Raw genomic sequence first — 16,172 nt, forward strand, 5'->3', positions numbered from 1 at the left:
GGTGCCAAGTGTACCCAGGAGATTGTCCGACTCTCTCAGACAATGCTTACACCACGCCTCAAGGCCTCAACAAGAGAGCTTTTTGGTGGTTACTATCTAATACAGGTTCTGAGCTCTGTATCTGGATAAGTCTAAGAGTAGGGCAATATCGATGCTGGCTAGGAGTGGTAGGAGTCATATTTCTTGCTTTTTACCAAATTCCGTGAAGGAGCTCCAGCAACCTGCAACTGGTCTCCATGAAGTTCAGGCTCAAAATATTATGAACAAATACTATGAAAAATGTTTAGGAAATTCCTACAAGAAGGTAAGCCTTAGGAAAAAATAGTCTGTAACTAAGTTTTACATCATCACTGAAATATGTAAATGATTATGTATGACGAAATATATATGATATTCTTTCATTTCAACAGGAGCTACAACAATATTATACAGATATATAGTGAACACATAATGAAAATCAAATTATGCCAAAAGTATTAGCATCCCTGCTCATAAGATAATGGGAGAGTAAATGGTTATAGCACGATGAATTGACACAAAAAAAAAATGTATGATGACATGAATATGTACAATGAAATTGCTTTAAATTCTCATATGCATCTTTTAGCCATATAATTAAGTCATCCAACTGCCGTTTTGAATGTTTAATATTACATTTCCTCAGTGTTGTTATTGAACTACATGGTATGACTGTTTTAGAAAATCTATGTTCTGTATTGCTGCCAGGTCCTCTAAGTTCCTCTAGCACTAAGGGCTGGATTCTATTACATAAGATAAACTTAACTCTGGTAACTGAATAGCAGTTCTTCCATTAACATCTATGGGAAAAATGCTATTCAGTTACCAAAGGTATGCTTCTATTTTATATAGAATCCAGCCCTGAATGAAAAGATGATAATAGGACGGCTTGTCTAGGAAATGTTTTAGATTACATGTCTGTTAGTCCACCCATTGTACAGCGCTACGAAATCTGATGGCGCTATAAAAATAATAATAATAATTAATAATAAGGCATTGATGCTCCTGCAGTGGCTCATGAGTGTCGTACAGAGGATTTTGCGGAGGATTTTCTCTGTTCTTGTTTTGTTGTTTTGAATAGACCACTGAAACATCAACAGCATCACATGCCACACATAGAGATAGGATATTCATTTCTACTATAAATCTTATATTACAAAATTTTCCAAAATAGTAATAATTTTATGTACACGTTCCTCAGTTTGCTTTCTAGTTTTAGCTTTGTGCTTGAATCTTGTTTGTTTGGACCTCTTTGACTTCATGTAGAGGAACTGCTGCTTCAGATTTTTCTATGATAATGAGAAATTAGAACTACTTTTCCACTCACCAGTGTGATATACAGTTTTAATCAAAATTATTCAACCCCATTGAAAATCGGGTTTATTGTCAATATTTGCAGACTTTCAGCTGTTTGAAATAAACAGATCAAACAAAAGCAATTGAAATAGCTCAACACAACGAATGCTAAAAGTGGTTTCCCCAAATTCAACTGAAAATACAACTTATAATGACTTCTTCGGTCTCAAAATTATTCAACCCCCTAAACAGAATCCATAAAATAAAATAGCAGGTGTTGTCTCAAGCACACCTAATGCAACTAATAAAGGACATCATTAGTTGCAACAGGTGTGCTTGTGCTGGATCTCCTGAAATGCTTGAACGGGCTAGGGGTTTGTCACATTTGACTGCATGTTAGAAATATGTCAAATGAATGGTCCACAAAGTTCATCATTGCCCTTTACAAACAGGAACAGGATACAAAAAGATAGTGAAGGCACAGAATGTTCCTAGAGACGCCGTTGGAAGCATCGTTCGGAAGTTTAAAGTTGAAGGAACAGTTTCTCCCAAAGAAGTCTTCATAGTAAGACAAAATAGTCTTTTGTAAGTGTGTTTTAACTTGTCAACATATGTTCTGAGAAATACTACTGCTTCTGCTGAGCACCTACACTTTATAATCTGGATTGGATTCTGCAGATTTATGTTTCACGAGTCTAATTTACTTTTTTATCTTGTAAGTGTACAACAATAAAGCAGTAAAATTGTCTTTTAAGGTATTACACTGTATTTTCATTATCATTTTTACATGTACATCAGAGTATCCAAAAGACGTTCAACATCTGAAGTCTATATCTTATATTATGGGCTCAGAGTTTCACCAAATATTGTGAGTTTAATCTTTAATCTAATATACTTATGTCGGTCTCGCTGTACTGCCATATTTGATTTTATTTATTTTTGTAGATATACTATTAGTACATCTAATACATTGTTGTGCAACATGTGCTTGTGTCCGATTATACTTGCTGTAAAACCTAAACCATTGTACAGCAGAAAAATGATATTCAGCCGAACTAAAAAACTAATTCTGAACTGCAAAATTGAGGCCATGTCACAGTTTAGCAGTATTGTGTTACTGAAAATAATCCAGAAAAGAAATTGGTCAGCTAAAAAAGAAGAAAAAGGGTGCCTATGACTAGGCTGACATGCATCAGAATCAGAAATTATAAAATTTTGTAAGAATAAAAAATATTTGAAATGATTCATCTACAAAAAATCCCATAGGGTTAATTGTCACTTTTGTTTGATAGTGATTGTAATCTTTTCCTTTTGCTATTTATAAAAAAATTTGAAGCATGAGCCATTTTAAGTTGAAAAAATGGGATTTATCAAAAAATGGAATGAAAACCATCTTGGAGCAATTGACAAGCCATTCACAACTACCACCAGTGGCGGAACTACTGCGGTCGCAGGAGACTCGGCCGCCCTGCGAACCCCTGCACCGCAGTGCCTAGCCAGCTATGTAACACGGCCACGGCCCACGCGGTATAACCGCAGGGCAGCATTGAAGGGGCTCATCGGGTGGCCCATGCTGTTAGGGCCACTTGATGGCAATGAATTTTCAGGAGGCCTGGTCAGCGCAGCGACACTTTAACAGCATGACCGGGCCCCCTATGATGACATCAGACGCTGGGAGGAAGTGACTGCCCTGGTCATTTCCTCACAGCAACCACAGGGAGCTGTGCAGGAGGAAGGAGAGGAGGGAGTGAGAGTGGGAACTTTGACTCCCATCAGCCTGAGCCACCCTTGACCACAGGGAAGTCACCCTCCGGCATCTAAAAGATAGGAAACAGGAGGGTGACTAAAACATTTTGTATCTGTGTGTGTTTGTATATGTGTGTCTGTATGAATGTGAGTCTGTATGAATGTTTCTATGTATGTATGTGTGTCTGTATGTGTGTGTGTGTCTGTCTGTATGTAAGTGTGTATGTAAGTGTGTATGTGTGTGTCACTGTATATGTGTGTGTCTATGTGTGTCTGCATGTGTATCTGTTTGTCTGCATGTGTGGGGGGACACATGGGGGGGAGGATAGACTTATGGGTGAGTGGCGGAGGGGAACGTATTGGAGAGGAAGGATAGACGTATGGGGCCCAGTGGTTTCTAGTTACACCTCTGCCTTCCACCCTAACATGAACAAATCTCTCCCACACATCCAGCCTTTTGCTTCAGTAACATTCCATCAATATGGGAAAAAACAGTGTCCTATCACCTTCTCACAACTGCGTCTGGGGTAGTAACAGTCATAGTCAAAGTGAAAGACTAAGCCAGGAAGGTCAAAACCTCTTCAATAAAAGGCATTTGAAAGTGGCAGCAGAAACAGCAGGTGAAATTTAATTGAATATTTTTTATTCACCACCAAAATTTTGAATACTTTTATAAAGGTTTCAATAACTTTGATGGGAGAAGTAAGTGGCCAACTGAATCTCAGCTAGCAGATGATGATGCCTTAAGTATAGTGAGCAAGGTAACACAAATGTGGCAGATTGAAATCAAGAAAGGCTCTTTGCATTAGTTGCAGGGACATTTGTAAATGTCAGGGATTCAGAATACTTCCTGTAAGAGAAAACAATTGCTCACTTTGGACAGTGGTCAGTGGACATGACTATAGCTGCTGGACAACCAGAGACAGAGCAGGCCATACACGTCTTCATAACCCAGTAGCTCCAAGAATCCTCGCAAGGGGCAAAGCATCTTTACACAGGCAAGCTCTAACCATTTCATAGGCGTTAATAGTCTTATTTTGGCTGTTCGCTTACTCACCCTCCCTCCCCCCCCCCCAACTACCAACAGTCTCAGCCAAAACAGTCAACACAGCTGCTCCACTATGCTGTGTTAGTGTTATGCTGCCACCACTGCTGCTGGGAGTAGTTGAAATAACAACATAGTACATTCAATGTTAAAATCTTCCACAACCTTCCTCTTCTTTTACTGCAAATCATGGACTTTGTTATCAATCTGTCCTTCTAGTATCGTAAGATGTTCAATCCGAGTGCCACTTTCCCCTTAATCTTTGGATCACACAAGAAAACTAGCATGAATTTGGGACTATTAGCAATTTGTTCACTCAGACAAGTATTGAGTACATTTTTCCAGCTTCCTGAACACTGCTGCTGTGTGGAGTATGCTAATTCCTCGTTTTCCAGGAAGGCATCCATTTTTTTAATGATGTGAGTGAACAAGGATGACCTGTCCCAAAGTGGCATTACTAATGCTCAAAGTTTCTGTTAAATCCCTAAATGGAATAAGAACTGACACTAGTTGGCCTATAATTGTTCAAACCTCACACCCCAGTAGGGAATCAACACCAAAGGATTGGTGGAAATACAGACTAAGGATGTCCCTCTTCTGTTCCAAAATTCTTTCCAACATGTCTAAAGTGTCATCACCTGCTTAAATCCTGTTGTAGATGGTATGTGGAAGCCTTCTTTTCTCTTGAAAAGTTGGGTCACCCTTTCACTATGGTGGGCAATGTCCATCAAACTTCCTACAACATCAAATGTTGTTTTCACCTTTCTATTGGCTTTGTTAATTGCACTCTTCACTACACACAGGGACAGATTCAGTGGAGCTGAACGTTTTTATGGGCCTAATTACAGGAGTATATTAACCCCTTAAGGACCAAACTTCTGGAATAAAAAGGAATCATGACATGTCACACATGTCATGTGTCCTTAAGGGGTTAAAGGAACACTCCAAGCATCATAACCACTATTATTATTATTATTGGTATTTATATAGTGCCAACAAATTCCGTAGCGCTTTACAATATTTTAAAAGGTGGAGATTTAACAATTAATGAGACAATTGAGACAAAAAAACTAAATAAAAACTTACAGGAACAATAGGATGAAGAGGACCGTGTTTAAACAAGCTTACAGTCTAGAGGAGGTGGGGTATAAAACACAATAGGATAGGAGCTAGCAATCAAATAAGGTGGGAGTGAAGCAAAGCTGGAGGAGAGAATTGAGTGCTGCCCTTTAGGAGAAAGCAAGGGAAAGGTATGTGAGGTAGAGATTACTCTGGGAAGCCATAAGCTTTCCTGAAGAAATGGGTATTAAGGCACTTTTTAAATGATTAAAGACTAGAGGAGAGTCTGATGGTGGTGGGCAGGCTATTCTAAAGAAAGGAAGCCGCCCGTGAGAAGTCCTGCAAGCGTGAGTTGGCTGTATGGGTGCAAGCAGCGGACAGGAGAAGGTCATAGACAGAGTGGAGAGACCGAGAAGGGGCATACTTGTGAATCAGTGAAGAGATATAAAAGGGGCTAGGATTGTTTTATAGTGGTTATGGTCCCAGGAGTGCCCTGGCTCTGCCCATTCTAAGTAGTCTAACGATTATTAGAAATGTTTGTCTACTTACCTGGGGTCCATTGTGTGCCACTCCAACGCTCCTCTACCTCAGCCATAGATCCAGAAGCTCTTGCTTAGGAGACTTGTGTTAGTTTTCCTGAGCTAAGCCCTGCAGTGGCTGGCTCTCTGGATCAGGTTGTAGAGGCAGGAGCAGACCCCAAGTAAGAAGTTAATTCATTCTAAAATGGTTTAATAACTTCTTATGTGGAGCACCAGGGCGCTCATGACACTATAACCACTACAGCATGTTGTAGATGTTATGGTGTTTAGTGTATTCCTTTTACTGGAAGTTGCAGACCTATCTAAAACTGTACCCAAATACCCCATTTACATGTGCATAGTTTTATCACATGACAGGAGGTTTCATTTTTTGTTTAAATCTCTCTTTACTGAACTTCCAGCAAGCCTGGTTACATACTTTTGCATTCTATATCAGGCCACTCTCAAGACAGATTTATCCCTGTTTATTTAAACTATAACCTCTTTCACAAGACAAGGAGGCAGGCTTAGCACCAATTATACATGAGATACTACAAAAGGGCATCATCAAACTAACACACTCACCATACAACACACTTATCAATCCTGTCCCAAAGCTCGAGGTTCACACATGATTTACAGATGGTCAATTCCATTATCCAACCGATGGCACCTGCTATTGTGCCTAATGCTAACTCTATTCTAACCTCCATTCCAAGCACAGAGCAGGCTTTCACTGTTGTAGATTTGTTTAGTGTATTTTTGAGCATCCCCATGCACCCTGATACAAATTCACTGTTTGCTTTCAAATTTAGTCAAAATATGTGGTAACTCCTTCCCCAACACTTCTGTGATTCCTGCTCAGCCTTCTCAAGACCCTTGAGTTATGGGCTTCCGTATGTGGCTCAATGTTGCTTCAATACATGAATGACCTTCTGTTGTGCAGTCCTGATAAATATAGTTACTATATCTTTCCCTTTACCCACCACATCACCTGGCTCATTGTGGTCATAAGGTCTTTCTCAATAAACTGCAATTTTGTCTTCCTGAAGTAAAATATGTAGGATTTATTCTAACTAAAGGTCAAAGAGTTTTGTCAAATGATAGGATTGCAGCCATTTTAACCGTGCCTCACTTCAGGACAAAGAAAGCCATAATGACCTTTCCAGGCATGGTCGCTTATTGTAGACAATGGGTACCTGGCTTTTCACAGTTTACCCACATATTTTGACAATATACTATCATTATAGCCCATGATCGGATTGTGTGAAATGGACTTCAACACTAACAGATGCTTACAATGCTCTCAAAAAGGTTTTGTGCTGTGCTCCAGCTCTGGGAATCCCCAACTATTCTATTCCCTTGTACCTATATTGTAGGGAAGAGGGTGACACAGTGGCTCAGAAACATGGCAATGGATATAGGCCTGAGGCTTTTTATTCAAAGTTATTACCACCAGTGGTTCAGGGAATGCTAGCATGCTTGAGAGTTGTTGCTACATATGCTATGATGGGGGAGGATGCGCAGACCTTGCTTCTCTCAAACATACTTTCATCCTATACAAATTACATCAAAGCTGCAAAATTTGTGGTTTTAACACAAGCGTGTATTCTTTTTGCTATCAAGAATGTCACTATTTACACTGACTCGTGTTATGCTTTTGAGGTCGTAAATGATTTCGACGTTATTTGGTTGTATAGCTGCCAATGGAAAGGCTTTTTTTTTGGTCAAATGTAAGGACCACATCACTGATCACGGACTCTATCTTGATATGTGAGAGGAATGATTTTGCTGATGCTGATGCAAAATATGCAACTTTACATGCTTCTCCTTCTCCATTGTACTCTCATACCACATATGATACAAAAGTCTCTGTGACTATGATCCCTATCAGTATAGCCTACAACACCTGGTATTTCAAGGCAGTCTCCCATGCAAATACTAACCAGTCACAACCCTGCTCTGCTTCCAAAAGGGAATATACAGGTTGTCCAAGATTATATGTGCCAGCTTTTTGACCTTTTGAATAGCATCTACAATGATGTGTCTCACTCTCTCTGCCTCTTCCCACAGGTGAGCCAACCAGTCCTTTCAAACCAGGAGATGTGGTCCTTGTGAAGCAGCTATTCAAGCAGAAGTGCCTGGACCCTTCTTTCAGCCCACCTACAACCGTGATTGCAGTGACAAAATGGCTGTCCTGGTAGCTGATAGTCCTTAACGTTATTCCATTAAGATTCATTCAAATATCTTTCATGTATTTCTTTGTGTTTCAGTTTGATCCACCTATTGTCTCATTGTTGGACACTAGTTGTTCTTCTACATCCATTATGTTCTTTGGATTGTTAATGTTCTTTATGTTTTTAGTAGTATTGATTTGTTTCAGACTCCATGGTTTTATATAGACTGTAAGTTTTTGGTTGGTTATTGTGATTGATGATTAGATTGGTGCTGCTGGAATTTCATTAATGAGAGATTTAAGCTAAATATTCACCTCCTGTCATTAATGAAATTAAAACATACAACATTAATTCTTGCACTCAGTCTTCCACTACTCCTGGGTGGCAGCAATGACAATAGTACACATTAGCCCCAACACATACAATAAAAAAACAAACAAAATGTTACTTGCACACTATCCCAAATCCCTGTGCAGCGTTATCAATGGTATACTTTATGGTATACTTTAAACCCAAAAATTTAATTAATTTAAATGAAAAATTTATTAATAATTTAATACAAACAATATTCAAAATTTGAAAATTGTATTTTAACATAAGCTGCATATTAAGTACACCTTTCACATAATAAGCTGCATGTTAAAGGAATTTTGGTGTAAAGATCGTGCCTCTAAAGTCCCAATTTTTAATTCTCTGTCTTTTTGGGAGTTGTCACTTTTTTATATACACCCTTTTGCATATGACTTTTCACAGCCTTCCCAAACACTTCCTGAAAAGAAACATATACATTCTAGGTTCCTTTATGCAGGGCCGGCCTTAGGTCTTTAGGGCGCCTGAGTTTTGTCCTGTCTAGGGCAGCACAAAACCTGGATACACCACTGCCTGTGGGTCTGACGTTCCCAACCCCTGCTCACACCTGATAGAGGAAATAACATAGAGAACGTTCAGAAAGTATTTAGACACCTTCATTGTTTTCATATTTGTTATATTTCAGGCTTATTGCACAATTGTTTAAATTGCCTTTAGCAGTGGCCATGGTGGTAGGAGTCTGAATGTGCAAGGTTTGTGCTTGAAATGTTGCACATATAGGTATGTTTGCACGTTTGTGACTTTGCTTGACATGTTTATGTGGCTCCATATGTTTATAACATTCATGCTTCATGTTACTTGTGTATGTATTGTTATGTAAAACAAATATCCATAAAGAAAAAAAAAAGAAATATAAAATTGACATAAGTAATCAGAACATTTGCTATGGAACCTAAAATGTAGCTGCATCCAATTTATCATGGTAAATTTTTTGATGGTTTTACACTTTGATTGGGTTCTGTTAATTGGACAGGCTTTGAGTAACACGCTTGTCTCACTGATGTAAATGCATGAGAACACAAAACCAAGCCATGAGGTGAAAAGAACTGCCTGTTGAGATCAGAGACATGGTTGTACACAGGTCTGGGGAAGGCTACAATATTTTTTAACTGCAAGGTTCCCAAGAGCTCAGTGGCATTTATAACTCTTATAGTAGAATGAATTGCTGCCAGTTCTTTGATATCATGAACAAGGAGACATTTCACTTGCCGTTCTGTCTCTCCCCAAGGATGTGGCAATACTTCTAGATCATGTGCTAATTGAAGTTGTTAATGTGGTGGCAGGTTTGTCAACACCATACTAATCTCTTATACTTTGGTAAAGAATTATAAAACTTATAATCAGTGCTACACAACTGTGTGCTGTTTAAAAGTTTGGTTTGAACAGAATCATACTTAAGTTGGCTGAATGAAAAGTGGAGGGATATAGAAAACCAGTAAATTTAGTGTTTACACTGTTTGCAATTTTACAACTGTATTACTATCCTGTTCAACTTCATTTTATAAAAACACCTGCTTTCCTTCTAATTTAAGCACAACACACACAGAAATCTTACTATCTCCTCTCAAAAACACATCCTGTTATCCTCTTCTCTCTGACAAAATCAATACCCCTTGGTCCTCCTGGAATCATATGTGTGAGTACAGCTTGCTAAGATGTCATCTCAGTGCATGCAAATAGTCTCTGATTAAGCAGTGTATGTAAGTGCGTAACCTGAGAGTGTCTCAATTCCAAGCAAGAAATTTCTATGTTTATATTAGAACACCTGAGTTACACAATCATCCTACCTGTAACTGCCATGGTATTGGGCATCTGTACCTGTGTTTGAATACTATCCTGCAGAAGCGGCAATCTGTTTTGTCTTAATATTGCAAAACTTCAACAAGCATAAACAGTTCTGAATACTTCATCTCCGAACTAATCATATTCAGATTCAGATTCAACTTTATTGTCACGGTTACTTAGTTCATAGTCACCATACACTAATTTTGAAGCGGCACTGTCATGCCGAACTTACCTTTCTTTAATCGATTCCTCTTCTCTCCCTCTGTCAGGATCTGCTGCTCTTCATTTTTTCCTGTCTGCTCTAGTTTTCTTTTAAACATAAGACAAAGTAGGGACTACTTGTCTTATGGAGGTTTCCTACGCCTGACCATCTCTGACGAGCGGAGAAGCAAAGTGTGCTTAATTTCCGATGGTCATAGAAATCTTCCCATAATTCTCACCTTTCCTCAGTGTTCCCGCAATGCTTCCATTCACTTTTCCCGAACGTCCTGACACTTAGACAGAACGCCGGTGAAACTGCCGAATTGCATCCTAACAGAATGAGAACAGTTTGTACATTGGAAAATAATGAACAAAGCATATAAAATATTCTATAAAATGTTCACCTACATTGTGTCTTTTATTTTTAAGCGGATAGACACAATCACCACTTAAACCACTCACTAAAGTGTGAATTTAAAGTGATTTTTACAATTAAGTACAACATACCCAAACTAGAAACATTCTTTTTGTTAGCTATGCTTTTATTTCAGCTACTCTGAAATTCAATGTAAAATTCACTTAAAATTCTCGATTTAGTAAATAACCTAACTTGTGTTTGCTAGTGAGCCTGAAGCCAAAGAACAAGAATGAATTTAGTCACCGTGCATTATCATTAACCCTTGTGTGGATTTGTCTATAATAAAAATCATGTGAAATGTTCGTCTTAATGTTTATACATGTCCCAGTGCCTAAAGGGTGAGAATTATAACATAATGCATTCCAATCAATGAAAGAAATAGAAACAAAGTTCACAAACAAGTAGTAACAATCCACAGATTAAGATTGTTGACCAAGAGACAGGTATCCACGAATGTTAGGCGTAACGCATACATTAAATTATTGTTAATTATCCTGGATGGACTATTTAATCTTTTTTAATTTGTTGAAATATATAATAGTTAGTTTTGCTCTGTATGCTCATCTTTCAATTTCTTTCTCTCTCATCCTGCAGATTTTCTCTTGTTGCTCCAAAAAAAAAGAGAAAATGCAATTTGAGTATTAGATAATACAGTGGAATTGTGTCAGAACCTATAAAGCACTATTAATGTGAAGCACTTGGCAGTACTAAAGAAGGTTATTACAGACGAATTTCAGCCTGGGACTGACTCATTCTTGAAAAGAATAAACATGTACTCACTTTTCAAAGTTTATAACATTTGTGCAAATTCCCTACACATGTCATGATCAGTGTTGAGGTTTGTCAGCTACAGAAGTAGCCTCTGGTTTGTGTAGATTGAATTGTTAAGCCTGTTTAAGCCAGTACTGCAATGCTTAAGGTGTAGGGAGAAGACCCAAACAATTGCAATTTTCTAAATATTTAAAGATAAAGAATGAAAAGAATGAAAAGAAAACAAATTAGCATAGTAAATAGAATGCTGTTGTGCATATATGGAAGTAACTGACTGTGAGGAGTATGTATGAAGGGGGTTGTGTGTATAGGGCTAACTGTGTGTTTGTAGGACTGACCGTGTGTAAAGTTGGGAAAATTGTAAATGTTTATGTGTGTGTTTCAGGACCCAGCCTACACACAAATTGCAGCAGTGACATAACATACCGTGTTTCCCCAAAAATAAGACATCCGCCGAAAATAAGCCCTAGCTTATATTCAGGGAATGCTTGTAATATAAGCCCTTCCCCAAAAATAAGCCCTAGTCGGCGTTCGCCAAACTATGTTCAGGGAATTTTTCCCAAATGTAGATTTGCGGAATTCCATTAGTGGGTAAGCAGATCTATGTTCAGGAAAGTTTCCCCAAACATAGATTAACGGGATTCCATTCGCGAGTAAACTAATCTATGTTCGGGGAAGTTCCCCCGAACATAGATTCACGGGATTCCATTTGCAAGTAAACTAATCTATGTTCGGGAAACTTTCCCGAACATAGGTTTGCGGGATTCCATTCACGAGTAAACTAATCTATGTTTGGGAAAGTTTTCCCGAACATAGATTTGCGGGATTCCATGCGTTATTGAACTGGTCTATGTTCGGGGGAATTTCCCCAAATGTAGACCTGCTTTCTGGCACATGCTTGCTACAGTAGTGCATGCTCACTTACCGACAGTGTTGTAATATTTTGACAAAATGTGTGCAAAAAGAAAGAGCTATTCTGTCGTGTACAAGGAAGGAATCGTGGAGGATTCTCAGGGCAAGAATCTTACGGCTTTCTGCAAAGAGATGAAGCTGAATGTCCGAATGGTCCAAAAATGGCAAGCAGAGTATGATAATCTCAAGTGTCAGGTGGATGAGAGAAATGCCAAGAAGCACAAGTATAGATCAGGTCGGCAACCATTATTTCCTGAGCTGAAAGGCGTCATCTGTGAATGGATTGTTGACAGGAGAGCAAAGGCTTTGGTTGAGCACAGGGCTGGTATTCAAGCATTTGCCCTTGCAACGGCACCACAGACTTCAAAGCATCACAACACTGGCTGGATGACTTCCTTAAGCGTCATGAGCTATCGCTAAGAAGAGCGACAACACTGTTCAAGCTAGAAGATGCTGAAATTATTAAACGTACACTTGCATTCAAGCCTTTTGTTGATCACATCGACTTTTCTAAGTACCAACTCTCCAATATGATTGCTATGGATGAACCTGCAGTGTATAAGGATGTTTAAGGATCTCAAACAACAATTGATCAGAGGGGTGCCTCGTCAATCTACATTCCCTCCACTGGTTATGAAAGCGCACGTGTTACCTGTATTTTGGCAATTCGTCTGGATGGAAAGAAAGCCCCACCTCTACTCATCACTAAGGGCAAGACAGAGAAGATTGAACGTGTTTCAGGCATTTATATTCTTGAAACTGAAAAAGCCTGGTACACACATGGATTCAGTGAGACCTCCCCGGCTAGAGACTTGAAGAACTTCTTTGCAGAGAAAAGAATAGATCAAGTAATGATTCCTGCAGGAATGACTGGCTATCTCCAGACTCTTGATACTGCCATAAACAGGCCATTCAAGAGCCACCTGCGCATCGAAATCAATGAATACATTGAAAAAAGAATGTCGAGAAATCAGCGTGGAAACTTTGTGAAACTTTGTGAAGCCTAGACTGCAAGAGGTTGTGAATTGGGTGAAGAATTCATGGGAGAAAATCACTGACAGCTGTGTTGCCAATGCACTACGTGCAGGCTACATGGACAAGAAGTACTCATTTAAAGAAAGCTATTTTGCTGGGCATGAGAGATTGGGGTCAATGCGTCTACAGGAAATAGAGTCACAAGAAACTCAGGCCAAAATTCAGGGTTTGGAGAGCTATGACGATGTTCCAGAAGAAGATGACATGATTGTCTTTGAATAAATGCTATGCTGTTTACATTTGTACATGGAGAGTTGCAATGTTTCCAGCTCCCTGGTGGTCCGGTGGGGTCATAATGCTTCTCACTTGTGGTCCAGTCAGCAGAGCTTGTAGTCGGCATCCGTTGTGCAAATGCTCCCTCCTGATCCAGAACCACAAGGGGGGATTGGCAGTAATCTGTATCCATTGACTACTGTGAGAGGGTGCAAAGCTAGACTGAGAGTTCTTTAAATTCCCTTACAAGCTAGAGCACAAACTAGGTCCTCCCTTTAGAGCTCTAATGTTTAATTTGGGATTAGAAAATGTTTACTTTTATCTCAAGTGTACAGTTAAGACTTAAATGGTTAGTCACAAGAAATAGATATTCATTTTTGGCAGAAATGCAATTAAGACGAATTTGAGCATATCAGGTGACCAGCTGAATTTGTGAACTCTCAGCCAAAATTTACCCGAATCATGGACCAACCAAACTGTGCCATGCCGAACACGTTCAGTTCAAGGTCCAGATTTAGAATTTCACCAATGGCGTAAAAAATAATTAGTGTTAGGAAAAAAAGATAGGCTAGGGCAACAACTCAATACTTATTTTATTCACAGATCAAGTCAAAAGTGAGCAATAGAGGGGGGACATTTTAATTATGTAATAAACATATAGTATATACAGTTGCAAGAAAAAGTATGTGAACCCTTTGGAATGATATGGATTTCTGCACAAATTAGTCATAAAATGTGATCTGATCATCATCTAAGTCACAACAATAGACAATCACAGTCTGCTTAAACTAATAACACACAAAGAATGAAATGTTGCCATGTTGTTATTGAACACACCATGTAAACATTCACAGTGCAGGTGGAAAAAGTATGTGAACTCCTAGACTAATTACATCTCCAAGAGCTAATTGGAGTGAGATGTCAGCCAACTGGAGTCCAATCAATGAGATGAGTTTGAAGGTGTTGGTTACAGCTGTCCTGCCCTATAAAAAACACACACCAGTTCTGGGTTTGCTTTTCACAAGAAGCATTGCCTGATGTGAATGATGCCTTGCACAAAAGAGCTCTCAGAAGACCTACGATTAAGAATTGTTGACTTGCATAAAGCTGGAAAGGGTTATAAAAGTATCTCCAAAAGCCTTGCTGTTCATCAGTCCACGGTAAGACAAATTGTCCATAAATGGAGAAAGTTCAGCACTGCTGCTACTATCCCTAGGAGTGGCCGTCCTGTAAAGATGACTGCAAGAGCACAGCGCAGACTGCTCAATGAGGTAAAAAAGAATCCTAGAGTGTCAGCTAAAGACTTACAAAAGTAACTGGCAAATGCCAACATCCCTGTTAGCGAATCTACAATACGTAAAACACTAAACAAGAATGGATTTCATGGGAGGATACCACAGAGGAAGCCACTGCTGTCTAAACAAAACATTGCTGCACGTTTACAGTTTGCACAAGAGCCCCTGGATGTTCCACAGCAGTACTGGCAAAATTTTCTGTGGACAGATGAAACCAAAGTTGAGTTGTTTGGAAGAAACACACAACACTATGTGTGGCGAAAAAGAAGCACAGCACACCAACATCAAAACCTCATCCCAACTGTGAAGTATGGTGGTGGGGGCATCATGGTTTGGGGTTGCTTTGCTGCGTCAGGGCCTGGACGGATTGCTATCATCGAAGGAAAAATGAATTCCCAAGTTTATCAAGACATTTTACAGGAGAACTTAAGACCATCTTTCTACCAGCTGAAGCTCAACAGAAGATGGGTGTTGCAACAGGACAATGACCCAAAGCATAGAAGTAAATCAACAACAGAATGGCTTAAACAGAAGAAAATATGCCTTTTGAAGTAGCGTAGTCAGAGTCCTCACCTCAACCCGATTGAGATGCTGTGGCATGACCTCAAGAAAGCGATTCACACCAGACATCCCAAGAATATTGCTGAACTGAAACAGTTCTGTAAAGAGGAATGGTCAAGAATTACTCCTGACCGTTGTGCACGTCTCATCTGCAACTACAGGAAACGTTTGGTTGAAGTTATTGCTGCCAAAGGAGGTTCAACCAGTTATTCAATCCAAGGGTTCACATACTTTTTCCACCTGCACTGTGAATGTTTACATGGTGTGTTCAATAAAAACATGGCAACATTTCATTTTGTGTGTGTTATTAGTTTAAGCAGACTGTGATTGTCTATTGTTGTTACTTAGATGATGATCAGATCACATTTTATGACCAATTTGTGCAGAAATCCATATCATTCCAAAGGGTTCACATACTTTTTCTTGCAACTGTAAATATAGATTCATTTATTTTTTTACTGCTACTTTTTTTTCTCTATGGGTTACTTTTTTTCATTTGATCAGTGAAATAAATGGAGGGTGAAGTCTGCTATCAGCGTACTGCAAAATATGTACATCATATTAAAAAAATATATACCTAATATTATATTATGTATCTTTTTTGCAGCACACTGAGTGGCCCTTTTTTGTTCTTCTGATGCAGTTTTCGAATCAGAATCTTGGTACAAACTTCTGCTAAACCAGCATTAGCTTAAATTCAAGTGTTCAAAAACATCTATTTTCAGGAGAAATGGTTCTGCTGACTTTTCTCTC

Source organism: Pelobates fuscus, chromosome 2, assembly GCF_036172605.1.
Source record: "Pelobates fuscus isolate aPelFus1 chromosome 2, aPelFus1.pri, whole genome shotgun sequence".
NCBI classification, from domain to species: Eukaryota; Metazoa; Chordata; class Amphibia; order Anura; family Pelobatidae; genus Pelobates; species Pelobates fuscus.